At 47.4% G+C, this 17,922-nt stretch overlaps 1 protein-coding gene across 1 annotated transcript in view; it reads right to left on the bottom strand.

Moving 5' to 3' along the window:
* MAML2 (mastermind like transcriptional coactivator 2) overlaps positions 1 to 17,922 on the bottom strand; it is a 221,582-nt gene that overhangs the window by 157,580 nt on the left and 46,080 nt on the right. The window lies entirely within an intron of this gene.

The raw sequence follows: 17,922 nt of genomic DNA, 5'->3' as shown, positions 1-17,922 counted from the left end.
ACTTGCTAAATTTCACAAGTACTGGTAAAAAGTTTTGGTTGATCCAAAGCTCTACTTTTTTTGCAGCAAGGAAAGTCTGTGCCCTAGAATTTCTTCCCAACCTCCAGACAGCAGCCTTTATCCGCATTTTCCCAGAGGACCTTGGAAATCATGATGGCAAGGCTTCCCCCAATACTTTTATGTAATGAGAGCGTCACCTGTAGAAACTTTACAATGGACAAAATGCAGCAGAGAAAGCCTGCCTGTTTATCGTGGCACATCTATGGATATTGTGCTTAATCCAAGGACCAAGACCTGCACAGGAGACACTCGGTGCAGGATGGGACCCAGACCCACGCAGCAGCCAAGCCATGCTGACTGCACCCCTGCAGAGGAGGAATCCTGGCAAAGGATGCCTTAGTGTCCTCATCCCTCCTTCGAGAGCCTGGCCAAGGGGGATGGAGGGCAGCCGCTATCTGTGTGTGGGGCTTAGCTTATCCTGCTTATCGTTCCTCGGCTTCAGCCAGGGCCTGTGTTTGCCCTGGGAAGTGCAAATCCAGGAGTGTGACCCTGAGCTTTAGGCAGCTTTTGTGACCCCTCTTTTACATCGTCCCTGCTCCCATGCAGCCTGCAGCCCAGTGCTGTGTCCCAGGAGTACAGCCCAGCATCTCACCCTTTCTGACAAGGAGTGGTGTGAGGATAAGCTGTTCAAAACAGTTCCTGTGCCTGCTCTAAGTTTTTGGATAGGAAAAAAATCCATTTTTGCTAATACTCATTACAGCTAGGGATAAAGTTCTCTATCTCTTGGCACATTTGGTAACTATTTACTTAACTAAATGGTGAAAAAGAGAAGCCTCAATTCTCCAGAGCTGCCTCCCTCAGCTTGTTTATCACTGTGTTGCAATGGCTTTGTGGTTGTGAAATCTCAAGCTGAAAACTCAAAAGGAAATATCTAGTGACAAGCTTTCCTTGAGGCTGTAAACAAATAGAATTCATTAGGAGGAAGGAAGAGAAGCAGAAAACATCAAAATTAACACATGTGCGCACACGCGTGCGCGCGCGCGCACACACACACACATGCTGCTTTTTCAGAACTGTGCTGAGAAAAAAAAAATCCTTATGCCAGGCTTTTTCCAAGAATAACCAGCTTGATCTAATGCTCCCTGCAGTCGGTAGGAAGCTGAGCTTTCTCAGACTGCAACAGAAGTCGGATTGTACTTTTAGGCAGCCTATTTCATCTGCTATGCCCTGAAAGTGCTTTACCCTTTCTACACCTGCTTGTGCAAACTCCAAAACACGGCTCTCTAGGAGTTCTCAGGTGTTTGCTGATAGACGACGTATTTGCTTAAAAGAAAAAGAATGAATAATGAATTAAAAAGAAGCCTCTGAGCCAACTGTACTAATGGCTTTTTACCTGTAGCACCAAGAGCTTGTATATTCTGGCTTCGTGTTAAAAAGTGTGCTGATTAAACCATAATATTATGTTTTGATCTACCCTACAGCTGAATGAATTACTGGCAGGAAACACAGCTTATGAATTCAATCAAAAATCCTTTCATTTGTCACAGCCGCTTCCTGTCCGTCTTTTAAACATCTGCTTCTCTTGTTCGCGACAGAAAAAGTCTTTGTTAAAATAATAAGCATTCACCGATTCTTCCCTCGAATAAAGTGCACGGTTTCTCAGTGAAACATGCTTTCCTCCCCCCTTCAAGTTTATTTTACGTATCTTTAATAGCTTCCTCGTACCCCTCTCTTTCTTTCCGCTTTGAAATTCTGGAAAATCTCAAGCTGACAAAAGAAGGCACTTCCAAAGCGCGAGCTCGAGCTGCCCCCGGCCCTTCTGCCAATGGGACCCAATGTTTGGGATGCTTTGCTGCAATCCCTGCCAAGAACCTCTCCAGCTCCTCAAATGGAAGCCAATTCCTCCCCGAGGAGGCCGAGCAGCCATCCCGCGTCCCGGGGCAGAGGTGTTTCTCCGGTGTCCTCACTCTCCTGTGCCTGTGAAGCTGCGGCTGGGATGAGCGCACGCTTGCGGGAAGCGTCACTGGTCCTGTCTCATCAGCCCCAGAGCACCACAGATCCTCCTGGCCAGGCAGTTGGGCTAGGAGGGAAACCAAGAGCAACTCCTTTCTTATCTTTCCATTTCCAGTCATTGCAATGACCGCTTGGTGGTATCTCGGATGTAGGCTATTTAGTCAGCTATTTGTGCAAGTGATGGGTATCAGCTGTGCAGCCCCCTCCTGCTGTCCTTAAATGTCTCACAAATCCACAATCAACACGCTGGTTTTATGTGCATGTTTGGCACTATCAGCAACTCCGCATTTCTTTACAAGCTTCTAGAGGGAAGAACACCAGTCTTCCAGTGAAACTTTAAATCCCTACTTTGAAGTAAACCTCTTTCTTTGCTCATTACTTCTTAATAATTAATTACCTACTTTCTGCAGTTCTTCTGAAAGCACTCTGGGTGTTTGCTTCTAAACTTTGCCCAGCATCAAAACGCAGCTAACTCTGGGGTGAAGCCTAAGAGTTGCCTAACAAACCTTAATAGCTCCCAGAAAAAACACCAGTGCAGGCATTAGGCTGGAAAGTTAAGGGCTGGGGAAGAAGCAGCTGTATTAAAAAGAACCAGTAGTACCTCCGTGGACCTGCCTGCAAGATTGGCCGTGCTGCGTGCCAGCCCTGTGCCTCTTCCTAAAGCCATTCGAGGGAGGATGACCCCGAGTGACTGAAGTGGTCAGGGTTGGGGCAGATGGCTATCTTGTGAGAAGTGGTGTTGAAGTATTCTTCCCCATTCTGAGGAGCTGGAAAAAATGAGCCAGTCCTATTAGCACATTTTCATGGTTTTTTGCATCACGCGGACTTTCAAAATGTGAGACATTGCTTCCAAGTGAGTGGAAGCTAAGACCGCATGTGAAATAAGCTGACGACAGACAGGAGCAGAAAAAGATTAGGGATACTTGCATGATGCTTTTCCAATGCTCAAATGACTATTTTTTTAATTTCCAATTTTCCACTGTATGCTTTGTTTGAAATTTTTATTTTAAAGTAATTATTTTTGAAGTATAGATTACTTTTCTTGCAGGAGAACCTTACTTTTACTTTGATTCTCTACTAGGATACAGCTTCACCTCATGATGCCAGTGTTATATCCAAATAAAAGTGATGTAAATTAGGGTTATCCCAAACTTAAGAATTCCTGCAGTGGATCAGCCCAAAGGTCAGTCTGTCCCAGCGTCCCATCTCCAGCTTGGGCTGACAGCAGGTACATGGGGAAGAGGATGGGAATGGGGTAAACACATAGGAATAAATCCTTCAGATTTTCCACCAACTGCCAGCTGTTTGTAGCTTAGGGATCTCCTGAGACAGAGCTGGGGTGTTTGCACTTCATGGCTGTCAATGGATTTTTCTTCCTGAGATATGTTTAATTGCTCTTTACCTTGCAAATTTTTAGCATGTACAGCATCATGCGGCAATGAGTTCCACGGTTTAACTGCAACCGCTCCCTCTGCCTGTCTGGAGCCCTGCACCACCTTGTCATATTGGATGTCCCATAGGTCTCGTATTGACAGAAACAGTGTAAATGGTCTTGTGCCAACTCGCTGGAGGGCATTCATGGTTGTCAGCACCTCTGTTGTATCCTCTCATTTATTCCCTTTTCTGACAAGGGGGTCCCAAACATCTAGAAATTGTCCTATATTTTGGGTTATCCTTGTAACTTCAGTACTTTTTTATTTCTAATATACCCCTTCTGAAAAGGAAAAGCAGAACTAACAAATTCGTATGGCTCTGTTTTTCCTCTTTTTTTCCTAATAACTCCTGATGTTTGACTGGTTTTGCACTGCTATCAAGGAACAAGCTGCTGTTTCCACAGAGCTATTACAATTCTGGGATCTCATTCCTGAACAGACACAGCTAACTCACAGTCTATCAACTAGCATCTACAGTTAGGAGTTTTTCCCAAGCACAGGACTCCACATTTATCTAAATTAATCTCATCTGCTCTTTTACTGCCTCACTCCCAACTACAGTGAGTGCTTTCTGCAAGTCTTTGCAGTCAACTTTCATTTTTATTACCCTTAATAGCTTCTTATCAATAGCAAACATTGCCACCTCGCCATCCACCCTCTTTTCCAGATCGTGGGAGATAAGAGCTCACTCCAGTCCTGCCCTGAGCCATTTGTCCCCTCATCCCAGTTACAGTGACAAACCCACACTTCTACCGGTAGAACTTGTTTTGCTTGTGGAAAGAGGTTTTCCAATACTGGTACAGCTTTGCCAGATGTGTCCACACTAGGAGTACTTTGCCAGATTAATCTGATGGTATTTTTGTATCACTACAAAAAAACTCTCTTATGGTTTCCAAGCATCCCTTGGACATGGTATGAAACCTGGGGGTAGAGTGCATCCTTCCAAAAGGGAGCAGGGCAGTTTAAGTAGGGAGACATCAGGGTACTACATAACTTTGGATATTTAACCTTGGGGTCTAAATCAGGAGGGTAGTTTCTACTAGTTGATGAGAAAAGAACTCCTCCAGGGGTATAAATTAAGAAAAAAAAAAATGGAGATGCCAGCAAATGTAGAAGCATAAATTATTTTCTGTAAGTAAATAAGCAAATAGTTGCTGTCAGAGCTTCTGCTGCACATCCCCACATGGCCACGTTAAGATTTCTGTGGTGGCCTATGCAACTGTGGTACTGAATTTTAATAGGTACTTGGAGGGCATCTGAAAACCAGTTACTTAAGATCTGCAATATCTTTCTGATCCATCTGACCCAAGCTGGGACACTTCTTGAGCATCGCATTTTCCTGCCCTCTGCATTATTTGGCCTCCAAGGAGTGTGAGGCAGCTGACTGAATGCAAATGCATGCATGTGAAAAATCCCAGACAATATCAACTCGACTTTAAGCTAAAAACAGCAAGAGACAGGATGGAGCAAGATGGGAGCTGGAGTAGCTGCCTATTCACCTGCCGAACCACAACAAGAAGTCTTGCCTGGGGGCTCTGCTGCTGGATGCTGCTGGTGGGAATGTCGCAGCTCACCAGACAGTGTCAGGGCAGGAGTCTGAGCAATGCAGTGATTGCATGAGGTGAAGCGTGAGCCAGTTGTGTATGCCTCGTACCCAGGCACCTAAGACCTGGCAAGTTTTGAGCCTCCCACCCCTCCTTTTTTTTTTTTTTTGCAAAAAAGGACATTAAACACAATTAGCAGGCATCAGGTTTCAAGCAAACCAAAGCAAGCAGGTTTCCATCCCGTGCCCATTAAACAGTGGAGCTCATTGCCATCAGCTGTTGCAAAGGCCAGAAGTTAAAACAGCAATTAGACAAACTTGTGGAGCGAAAGTCCATTGGAATTACTAAACAAAAAGACACAATCTCTGGCTGAGGAACTCCCAGCCCTATGATTGCATTGGGAAAAGGACTATGCCATGTTTGCCTGTTTTCATACATTCTTCCACCAGCGTCCACTCCTGGCCAGAACTAGGACAGGATCCGAGACTTGACATACCCCTTTGCATTGGGTTTCTGTGGCAGGGTTTTGGTAGCAGGGGGGCTACAGGGGTGGCTTCTGTGAGAAGCTGCTGGAAGCTTCCCCCATGTCCAATAGAGCCAACGCCAGCCGGCTCCAAGTCAGACTTGCCACTGGCCAAGGCTGAGCCCATCAGCGATGGTGGTAGTGCCTCTGGGAGAACAGAGTTAAGGACGGGAAAAAAGTTGCGGTGCAACAGGAACTGCAGCCAGAGACAGGAGTGAGAAATGTGAGAGCCCCAGCCCTGCAGCCCCCCAGGTCAGTGCAGAAGGAGGGGAGGAGATGCTCCAGGCGCCGGAGCAGAGATTCCCCTGCAGCCCTTGGGGAAGACCATGGTGAGGCAGGCTGTCCCCCTGCAGCCCAGGGAGCTCCACGGGGGAGCAGATCTCCACCTGCAGCCTGGGGAGGACCCCACGCCGGAGCAGGGGGATGCCCTCCAGGATGGCCGGGACTCCATGGGGAAGCCCGCGCTGGAGCAGGCTGTGCCTGAAGATCGGCCTGCTGAAAGGACCCACCGTGGAGCAGTTTGTGAAGAACTGCAGCCCGTGGAAAGGACTCACATTAGAGAAGTTCATGAAGGACTGTCTCCCACAGGAGGGACCCCATGCTGGAGCTGGAGAAGAGTGCGGAGTCCTCCCCCTGAGGAGGAAGGAGCGGCAGAGACAACATGTGATGAACTGACCCCAACCCCCATTCCCCGTCCCCCTGCGCCGCTGGCGGGTGTAGGTAGAGAATTCAGGACTGAATCTGTGCCCAGGAAGAAGGGAGGGGTGAGAGGAAGGTGTTTTGAGATTTGGTTTTATTTCTCATTACCCTGCTCTGGTCGATTGGTAATAAATTAAGTTAATTTTCCCCAAGTCAAGTCTGGTTTGCCTGTGATGGTAATTAGTGAGTGATCTCTCCCTGTCTTTATCTCGACTCACAAGCCTTTCATTGTAATTTCTCTCCCCTGTCCAGCTGAGGAGGGGAGTGATAAAGTGGCTTTGGTGGGCACCTGGTGTCCAGCCAGGGTCAACCCACCACACCCTTTCAGACCCAATATAGTTGTTCTTCAGCCATGTGTAAAAGTCCTGCAGCTCATTTTAGATTTGTATGCGCCTTACTCCAAGAAACCCCTCTTGCTTTTGATTTTGAAGGCTCGACTAACAGACCCAGGTAAAGAAAGCTCCACAAAATCTTATTTGTCTAATGCACAAGGTCCTGGATATATCAGTCCTGCCAGCATTTCTCCTTCCATACTTCTCCTGTGCTGTGTATCACCGGACTGAGAAAGGCAATGCAATCCACTGGACCGAGCGCTGTCCAGTGCCAGGGCAAACATGGGAGATTTAGAGCGTGCAAGAGTCTGGCCTTTTGTACCAGATGTGATTATGTCAGCCTGGGGTTCAGAGGCGACTACTCAGACTAAAGAATTACCCTCCTCTGGCCTCTCTGTTGAGCATCTGTTTTGCCTCACTGATTGCTAAATGCCAGAAACTAATTTTGTTTTAAATGATCTTTAATATCATGCATTTTAAAAAAGGCTATGAAGCTCCTACGCTTCAGAATCGCAACTTGACACCCTATTCCCATCTGTCTCCTATTAACAAAACCAACCTAGATAATCTACACTTGCATGTGGAAAGAGATATGAAAAACTCATTAAGATGATACAGTGTGGACCACCAAGCAGTCAACAGCATCTCAGCAGTACTTGTCTGAGCTGGTGGCTAGTTTAAGGAATGACCGAATAAAGAGGAGATAAAATGAATGGATAGGGCCAACTACGTACATTGACAAAGTGAAACTCCATTTAGCAAGGTGTAGAGGGTGACTTGCTTGAGTTCAAGGCCACTCCAAAACTCCATATCATTATATAAGGCATCAATTACATGGGCAATCCTGACCGCAGATGCTCATCCTAAGTGCCTGAATGAAAAGAGAGGAGACGTGCCAGGAATAGTTTGGATGAGACAGGACACGTCTACACGCTGAAGTGCAGACTGGCCTACCATCTGCACTGCTGCCTCGCAAGCGTGCACTCCGGCAGGGACTTCGAGTGAGCTTTATCATTGGGGCGAACGTGAGTAGCTCCAGGGATTTCCTACAGACCTGAGCTTGTGTGGTCCGGGGAGAGCAGATACAGGTAGACGGAGCACAACGGCTGGGTCCCCCAGCAGTAATCCTGCAGGGTGGAGGCTTTGGGCTTGGACAACAGCCGGGGATGTGGTAGAAAAGCCCTGGAATCGAGGGGCTCAGTAACTTCCAACTCAGCCCATACTGCTCAAAGACCCAGGTGGCCCGGTGCTGCCCCATTGACTTCAGGCCATCAGAGAAACCTTTTGCACCCCTGGGCGGGCTCCCACCACCATATGTCCCCACAACCTGACACGGCCCTTCACCTACAGCCCCCAGAGCTTTGCAATGCCCTTCCCTGGAGGCACCATGCTGCACCGACTGCCGAGGGGGGGGGAAGAGAAACCTGTACAACAGAAGAAGAAAAGGCTGGGTTTCTGATCTGCAACTCCTAGAAGAGATGGGACAGGCACAGAGGGGGAAACCAGGAACAAAATCTGCTGCTGAAGCACAGCACCTTGCAATATTTCCCATCAGGAACTGTAGAGCTCACTTTGCTGTTGCTAGGGCCCAGGGTGCCTGTTGCTGCTGTTGCTTCTATAAATAAAGTTTCCATTCCAGGATAAACTAAGCAAGCAGTGGTCGCTTTTTAGGGAAATATCCCCTCCATCCCCTGAACACACAGAGAAACAAAGGATCTCCACATCCCCCTGCCACTCAGCTGGCCCAAGAGCAGCGAGCGAGTTTGCACAGTGGAAGGCAGTTGCGGGAGAGATCCGTGGCAGCAGGCAGGGACCGTCCCTGGCTGCAACCTGAGGCTGCCTGTCTGCAGAGCAAATGGGAGCTTTCTGCAGACACACAGCCCGTTCCTCACGCCGGGAGGATCACATGCAATTTTTGTGTTCGGAGAATTCCACTGCATATAATTATTCCTTTGATCATGTTAAAAGAGCAGCCACCGTGTGCTTGAGTCGTGGCTTTGCTGTGAATTACCAATTTGGACAGGGAAAGGAGGCTGCGAGAGCAGCCGGTCCAAGGAATGGGCCTCTCTGACAAGTTCCTCTTTTTTTTTTTTTTTTTTTTTTTAATTTGTACATATTTCAACCAAACTGTGCTGCTGTCAGGACAAGCAAATCATTCCAGGAACTGCTTTCATTATCGTTAGCAAAGTGGAAGTCCTGTGCAGTGTTTTCTTTGGGCCCAGGCAGCTGCCCAAAGACTGCACTTCAAAGGTCTCTCCTCAGCTCACATCACAGCACCACCCCAGTTTCCTAGCCACAGTCTCCTCCAGCTTGGGACCTGCTTCTCCTTTCATTTCCCCACTTGGTTTAGGCTCACCCAAACACCAGCGGACTCCGTCATGTGCAAGTATCTTGCAGCAGAAAATGAAGTGTCTAAGGCAGCTGACTTTCATTACCTCACTGAGTTGCTAATCCAAGAGGACAGTTTGTAGCTAGCAAGTGGCAAGAATTGGGCTTTATATTAAAAAGAAAAAAGAAAAAAAAAGAAGCTGCATTTTCCTGGAGGATGAGGAAAGCTTCCTTCTGGGGCATTCCCCGACATCCAAAGGACTCAGAGCCAACCGAAGGTCAAATGCTACCGAGACCCCTGTGTGCAACCTAGCCAGGAGTCCCTAAGTCCCATGGCCATCTCACACCATGGTCTATCCCAGGAAACACTGAGATACAAAAAGATGAGCCCAGCTTTGGTGTGCAATGCTTCATCCCACACCAAACCAGACTATCCAGCTATGGGAAAGAGAAGAAGTCACTGGCTCTGGCTCTCATGTCTGGTAACCTCACAGCTGGTGTTTGTACCACCAAGGCTTATTTATCTCTGACGTGCTGGCACTCGCTGCACACAGCCACCGGAGAAGAGTAAACCAGACACGTGAGAATTTCAGCTTGAGTATGCCCAAATGCTGAGCTAGGCTGGGTTTGACAAAGTAACACTGACTCCATCAAGTTCTTTAGGGGGAGTTCAGAGGCTGCCTTCACTTTTTGCTGCCTACCGACCCCACCACCGTGGGGCATGAATCTGCTTTGCGCCCGTGTTTGAGCCGCTTTGCATCCCAAATGCCATGGCGTGCCCTTGGGCTCACGGGCACGTGAGGTCTAAGCCACTACAGCCTCTGCTACAGTCAGATCGCTACAGACACTGCTCGGCTACTGTGCCAGCTCCCAGCTTATATTGACTCCAATAATTAATTGCTTTTTCTATTTTTAAATATGAAAGGGTCTCTGTTTGGCTGTCAAGTGCAGTTATCGCAGGCATGAAAGAGCCAGTTTTCAGCTGAAATTTATCCAGAGGTTGTTTGGGATTTGTAGATCTAGGGGCTGCATTTCTCTCCCGAGCACAGTTCCTCCAGGGTTTTGTGTAGATTTGCCAAGTCTCACACAACTCCAACCTCCCTTTCCCTGCAGCTTCAGGGCTGGGATGGAGTGCCGCAGCCCTGGGTGCTGCCTTGGCTGGGCTAGCTGGAGCTTTGCCCTGCGGTGCTTGTCAGCCTTGAAAGGTGGATCCTTCCTGCACATAAATCACATTTACTGGAAGGGGCAAAGTAGGTGCATTTCCTCTCTTTGTGCCAGACTCCACTTGAGGGCCATGAAGGCATCACCCTCCTGAGCTGGGAAACGTCCCAGAGGTGGGGAAGCAGCACAGGTCCCAGCCGGTGTTACAGCCAACACCTGCTTGTCTTTACTGAAACAAGATCACAGCTACCTCTAGGGACAGAGGTTTAAACTATTTTTTCTAATGGGATGGAAATAAATGTAAGCCAGCAACATTAAAGTAATAGTAGCAGGGAGGCCAGGCTGCCAGCGTGACCTGGGATGGCTGGAGGCTGCGATGGGGATGGCCAGGACGGCGCAGGAGCAAGGCAAAGCCTTCGCAGCATCTCTCTCCCTGTTGCTCTTTATTGAAAGTGCTACTTGGGTGAGTAGTTGAGGGTATTTCTGTCCTGTAAGTTAAAACACTAGTGAGCTTTACCTATTTTTTGATTTATATTGACTTGCAAAGTGAGTTGACCATAAACTAGCAGGCTGTTTTCCCAGGCTACGTTGACAACACTGAGTTTTTCTGTCTGGGTGAGCACTGACCTCGCTGCACTACTGCACTGCAGCATGCTGGCTACGGCCATGGGGTACCACCTCCTCCCTCTGAGGCATGGGACTGGCATAAGCCATGGTGCTTGCTGGGTTAGAAACCATCAGCTGATGGCTTGGGGATCTGAATCTGTTCGGGTCACAGAAAAGCCAGCCACCACTTTTCAGTAGGCTGCTAATGGCATGTCCCACTGCAGTGACCAAACCAGCTTCTTCTAGCAAGGTTTTGTAGTGCCGGCCAGGTCTCACCATCCATCTGACACCACCCTTCAGCTGGTGGTATTCTCACCCAGACACTCATAGCTGAAATGCTTTTCTGGAAGCAGGTACAAGTGGCCGCACCTACACCAAGGAAAAGGCTGAGGTTAAATCAGGTTTGCTAGCTCATGTCAGCCAAACCTGATGGAAAGCTGACTCACTTTTGGTAAACAGCTGTGGTTGTTTAAGATACTGCCACCCTGGGTGTTTGACTCTGTCAGAGTCACAGCCCTTGTAGAAAAAATGGCTGGAGAAAACAAACAATCATGCCTTTGGCTTCCCAGTTCACTGCCTGGCATCTTAGCGTGAAGCAGCCTCCGTGCGTTTGTCTCGGCCCTGGGCTACTGGGATGCCTGTGGCTTAGGTATGCGTTGCTTTCTGGGAGGCTGGGGAGGAATAATCTAGCAGAAAAGGGAGGATGGATGGCACTGCAGTGTGAATTTCTGGAGCTAGACTTTCAGAGTGAGGGTGGTACTGAAGGGGCAACTCAAGCCACCCAGATCCAACGTCTTTCCCTCCACTCACCCTGGCATTAGGTGGAAGACAGGCAACAGAGTCACAGTCAAGCTGTCGGGAAGTCACAGGGACATCCATGGTCTGCACAGACACCCCCCATTTGTATGTGTGGTGTTCTGATTCTCCAGAGCACACCCGAGGGCTCACACCAACCGGAGCAGGCTCCCAAGGCTTTTGCAATATAATAGGGGAGAATTCCTCCTTCCTTTCTGGGCAACCTGGCAGGAGGACAGGAAGCCAGACATGCCACGAAGTAGCAATCAGATAGTTCTCTTAATCAGGGCTCACTTTCTAAGAGCTCCAGCAGGCTTCTGAATTTTGCTGACTATTTTGGGGGGCTGGTATTGGTATTGCTCTGAAACCTGGAAAAAACACCCAGCAAGTAAGATGGGTATGCATATTTCTTAAGTTATGTGCAGTACAAAGGATGTCTCCAGCACGACAGTGTGTGGTACCTCACTCTACCCCCATCTGCACAAACCGGGAGGGATTCCCACACCAGGCAGGGGAGACTCAGGGCCTCTCATTTTCTCTTTGCTTCACCCTGACTATTGAGATGAAGCAGGCACTGAGATAGCAGTGCTTACATTTTTTCACTGAGTTGAATACTTCCTTTCCAAGACACTTATGCACCGACTCCTGCAGAAGCCAAAGCCAACAGCGTACTAATACCTGTGCAGCACTGCTGAGCAAAAGGTCAAAATCAGGCTCACTGTATTACTCATGCTCCCTGCCTGAGGAACTGAAGGTAGTCTTAAAGATTATGTTAGGGCTTTGGGAGATTTATGATATAATTCCAGGCTGTCTATGGGCTTTCCCCCCACCCTGTCTAGCTGCCTACAAATTATAATAAATTGGAAACACTGAATGCCTGAATATCCAATATCCAGGGTCCCTGACACAGCGATGGCTGATGTTTGGAGTTTCACTTCTCAAGGTGAGTAATGTCAATGTGTGTGACCGCAGTCAATTTCTCACTGTGACAAAGACCCAGCTATAGTGATCGGGGACAAGAGTATGTCAAACCCCAAAGGTTTAATCCTGGATGCACTTCTTCACTCTGATTTCATGATGTTACACTGTCATAGAATGGGAGAGCTGACTCTAGGAGCTGGAGGCTGTGATTCCGTTATTGATATGCTCCTCCTTGTCCCCTCATTGGATTTTTTACTGGAAACATCACAAGAGTTTTGTGGGGTTTGAGCTATGCTTTTTATGAACCAATTTATGCACCATGCTCTGCTCTCAGCTGCACCATGGTAATTCTTGAGTGATTCCATTTCTTATTCAGTAACAGGGCAGAGAAATCACTGCAATGTCCTGAATTTCATTCTACCTTTAGGGCTGCAGCATGGTGGTTTTCACAAGTAAATAAGAGGGTTGCAGGAAAATACAAATGTTGACACTGTTGGGAGAATTTAACCAACTAAACAAATTCCCAGCAATTGATCACGCTTGTAAGGTACCGGAGAGCAAAAAAAGTTGTGCTCCCACACAAACAAGAGTGATATTTTCAAACATGATAGCTGCATCTGAAGTTAAAAAAAAAGAAAAAAAAAAGAAACCAACAACCTCAGCAGCAGCACAAAACATCCTTTGTTGCCGGACGTGAGAAAAACACTACAGTTCTAAAAAAAGCCATAGGAAGGAAGTGGAAGAACCTCAGAGGCGAGTGGGAGTGCGAAAGGAATGTGGCTGCATTTTTCCCCCTCCCTGCATGTAAGCTCACTGTTCGCAGGCGAAGGGAGAGCTGTTGGGGGAGTTTTACTATTTGGGAACTTTGCTGTTCAGAAGTGCAGTTCATATTAAAGGAATTGACTCTTCTGTATTCTCTTTCTGGACTTTGTAGTTAAAAAAAAACACCACCACCCCAAAGGACTAGCAGGTTTAGTGTCCAAGTTCTGCTCTTGGTTCCACTTCTGTAAGATCAAAAGGATCTCATTTCTGATGATTACTTTAATTCTTTCATTGATTTTTACCACCTTGATGCTCCCACTCTTTGCAGCCTCCTTGGTGCACCCACAACCAATAAAACACGGGAGGGAGCAAGCACTGACAACTTCAGCACTGAAACATTCAGAGAAGCTCTGAATTATATTCCTTGTAGCTCCCAAGCCACGGAGATTGCCAAAAACCAAGCAGAAGAAAACAGAAGAGTCATTTGAAAACAATGTCGTGAAAAGGAAATCAATTTCGTATGCATTTCTGAGATTAAAGACCAGCATAAAAGAGAAAGAACGTGTGGACCACAATCTTAGGAGGTCCTTATGTCACGCTATGGCAAAGACTTATGGGCAAAGTAACATGTACTCTCTCTACTTACAATTACCTGCATCTTTAAAACACCTAACTGGACCACTGGGCCAGGGAGTAGCCTGATGGCCCTGAATAATGAATTACTTGCTAAGCTACAGTCACTGCTGGTAGTATGTCTCTAAGAGGCATGCATTTGCTGAGCAGTGCTACATGGGCCACATTTGCTTAACCTGAGAAAATGCCTTATCATTTCAGCACAAATTTGAATTCTCTGGAGAGCCAGCAGCAAGAAAGAAAACTGGAGACTTTGAACTGAAATAGAAAGAGACCGAGATAGTAAAAATCTCAATATACAAGGGATTTCTTTGTTTATTTGTTAGTGATGTTTGTCATCCCACTGCCTGGCTAAATCTTGCGGTAACTGTGAAATAGCCTAAATTTTGTTTTATGGGGGAGTGATGTAAACTCTGAAAGGCTTCACCTTTCACGTTGCCTCTTTGCAGCGGTGCAGTATGTTCCCTCTCTTCCCAACAAGAAATATAATTTATATTTAGCATTTCTCTTCACTTGCTCTCCATTATTAATGAGCCTTGCATGAGAACACACTTTCTGTTTTGTTCGAGAGTTTGTTTGCTCCTCTGCTGCCTGCAGCCATGCTGTTGCATTCTCCATACGCTACTGCAGAGAGCAAAGGCAGTCAAGGAGCATGGGCAGGACAAGGAGTAATGGCAATGATGCTCCTGACAAGCCAGGCTAGTCAAGGGTCTGTCTCCCCCTTCCCAGGAAGGTGAGAGGGGCAGCAATTTTGCTTCTTCATAAAAAAATGTGACAGAGCCCCCACACACCCTGTGGCTGCCATGCTTCACGTTCCTACTTGCTAGAGATCTGCTGCTATCTCAGTGTTAATGTGGAGGAGCTTATCTCTATGTCCAGCGCTTCCTGTGGGAAAGCATGAACCCGACTGCTGCCTTGTGTTTAGCAGAACTCCTTACACTGGTGCAAAACAGGTGGGAAACCATGTCCTGCTAAAAGACTTCTTAGCCACCTCTGTGCAGCAGCAGGGAACGGGAACCTCATGTTTTTTCTCACTGTGGGCTTCCTCCCAAGTACTGAGACCAAGCAGGGGTCCCAAAGATGGTTTGCTCCAAGGTAAAGTTTTTAAAGTTACTTGCATGAGCAACCACGAGAGCCCCTGCAAATTGGAAAAAGACCAATAGATCTTTTACAGCTCCCTGATGAGGCAGAGTAAGGCAACACCTCCATTTTACACAGGGGACCAGCAGCCAAAGAGAGCTGGAGGATGCGCCTAAAGCACACATGGGAAGTCTGTGGCACAGCAAAAGGAGCCGTGACTTCCAAACCAGCAGGATAAGCCCTTCCTGACACAGGCTCTTCTTCCCATCCTTCACAACAAAGGCCTGACTCAGGCCCTTGGCTCTGGGTACTCTGCACTGACCTACTCTTCACCCAGACCTTTCTCCAGGGGTGGTCAGAGCTCTTGAGTTCTTGTGTGGACTTCTCAGTGCTGGTAGCTGACAGCAGCTCAGGGCATACCAGATGCCAGGGTGATGAGTGTCTTCCAAACATACCGATAGACAGTTCCTGTGGTTCTGCTTTTTTGTTTACGCACGCAAAACCAGCCCCAACTCTTCTTCAACTCCTTCTCCACTGAGAGACATCTGGAGCCCTGATGGCCAGGGAGAGCCACGGGAGGACGGCCCCGGTGGAATGCGCGGTTACAGCACTGAGCTGTGATTGAGACGCTCGGTGCCCAGTCCTGTCTTCATCTTCCTGGGTGATCCTGAATAAACCTCAGTGGACTTGATCCACAGCCCCTCTGTTTTCTCTGGTTGCCTTCAAAGTCTACCAGGTCAGGATTCAGGTTTCTCTAAGGCTATGAGCCACAGCCATCATGACCGCTGCGTCTTATCACCAAGCTCAAGAAGAGATCCAAACTCTCTGCCGATAGACCACCGATCACTATACCACTAACGGAGAGGAACAGGCTTGACAACTAATGAGCATTTCTAGCGGGCAATGTGAATGCTGCCTTCAGTGCCCAGCTTGCTTGCTGTACGGGGCAGCTCTTTCTCCCATCTTAGTTCTGCAGCTCTTCAAGGTAGGACCTGTCTCCTACAGCCTGTGGTACTGCAGGGACTCCCTCCAGGGTGGGGGCCCACCATTTGTGCTGCAATACTGGAAGTCATAACAGGACGCTGGCTCCACGGTGGGAGGCAACACCCACACACGTAGGGAACGATGCTGGGAAAATTCCTCGGCGCTCCTCCCACGGCCCATGTGCCCCAGCTCTGCCAGCAGATATCGGCGGGGGGCCCTGGGCCTCCCGTGCACCGCCGTCCCTGCAGCCCCTCTGCTCCCACCGCTCCCTCCGGCACGCGGTGAGGCCGGTACGACGCGCTGACGAGGACGCGGCGATGGTGGTGTAAGGCTGCTCTGCATCGCCTGCTCTCGTAGGCTCGACAGCTACCAGTCAGGACAAGACTGTTCCCAGAAATCATTCTGCTCTCACATTAATGAGATCACTTTTTATGAAACAGTGTGAAAAGTTAGATCAGATGTGTTTTTCTCTGTGGGAAACGCGTTGCTATTTGTCATTCATAGGATGACAGTGCGAAGAGCTGCGTGCACTCTTCCCATTCCCTTTCCATCTCTACACTTGGGTGAACGGGGTGTTTTGCCTGTGCCTTCCACCATCACCAGAGTTTATTTTTAACTCACTGACTGTCACTGTGCCTGTTTGGTGACTTCCAGTGCGAACAACAGCTTGAAATTGGCTGTTGCAAAGCTGATACTCGAGTTAGTACCAACCGATTCAGCTTTTGGTTCCTGCTCAGCGGCGGTGAGCGAGGTGAAAGTGCTGTAACCCATTACCCAGCCCCTGAGTCAGCCCAGGCCATTTTTTTTTGTTGTTTGTTTTCTTTACAGCAATCTCTTGAGTGGTTGCAGAAATGCAAACAGAAAGCGCTCCTGACAGATTGAAAATAATTAGGAACGTCTCAGAGTCACTGGAGCAGAGATTTTGTTATGATAATAAAGAATGTTCTTTGCTGGTGTATTATTTTAAAAGGAGAAAATTAAAAAGAAATATATCATGAAGGAGCTGACAGTGCTCAAAACCCACATCCTGTTGTTATCCATGGGCCTGGTACTATATACTGCTGGCAGCTGTGAGATGAACTTTCCCATTAGGCCCCTTCCAAGCCCTTAACCCTGACCCAAAGGGACCTTCTTTCCCTCTTTTAAAGGGAGAGAGAGAAATCAATCTCCCTGCTGATTCAGCTGCGGGCCTCTTATGTCCAAAGAATATTAGCACTGCAAAAAGAAGAAGGAAAAAAAAAAGTGCAGATTGAGGTATTTTTAATGATGTGGATCGGTGATATTTATGGACTAAGGTTCCTATCCCTGGGACCCATTTGATGCAATCAAATTACTTTCATAAAGCATCAAAGACTCAGATTCTAAACTGAAAACCCTTGTTTGGTCTTAATTCCTTCCAGCATGCTTAGAACTAATAATTTCCAAGACCAGATTAAAGTCACGGATACTACTACTCCTAGCTCTTGTAAACTTCCTCCTGCAGGACTGCCTTGCTTGAGAACCATAGACACTTTTCTCAGGCTTTTTAACAGCTACACACATGTCTTTTTAATTTCCTAAGACAAGGCTAGTTCCTTTCAAGATGTTCCACTGGCTTACTGCTATTACTGTCAAAACTCGCTTGCTCTCCCACTTTTGCCTGTTCTCTCTCTGCTTACAGGCTTCTAGGAATATATTAAGCTGTATTTTTTAAAACAGCAGTGTTTCCTTCTTCTTAGCTGCCTTGTTTTACAAAAAAAGAGAAAGAGAAGAGCAGAGCAGAGGGAGAGAAAATGGAGAAAGACTGAGAAAGAAAAAAGAAAGAAAAAGAGAATGAGGAGAGAGAGAAAGAAAGGAGAAAGAAAGAAAGAAAAAGAAAGAAAGAGAGAAAGAAAAAGAAAGAAAGAAAGAAAGAAAGAGCCCCACCACACTTAACCCTAAAGCTCAAATCTTTTCAATCTTTGTAAAAAGCTAACAGTGCCTCATTTAGAGGCAGAAGTAAAAAGTTCACCAGAAATGCCCCCATCTGGAAACATTTACTGGCTTAAGGTATCTCTGTCTTTTGCCATGTTTCTGTGAAGTCACATTTACAAGCTAAGCCAGCCTTTCTGCTCAGATAGTCAGGATAC

This window comes from Haliaeetus albicilla, chromosome 20 (assembly GCF_947461875.1).
Source record: "Haliaeetus albicilla chromosome 20, bHalAlb1.1, whole genome shotgun sequence".
Taxonomy (NCBI): Eukaryota; Metazoa; Chordata; class Aves; order Accipitriformes; family Accipitridae; genus Haliaeetus; species Haliaeetus albicilla.
Note: the sequence above shows the minus strand (reverse complement) of the source record. Positions and strands in the feature narration are given on the sequence as shown.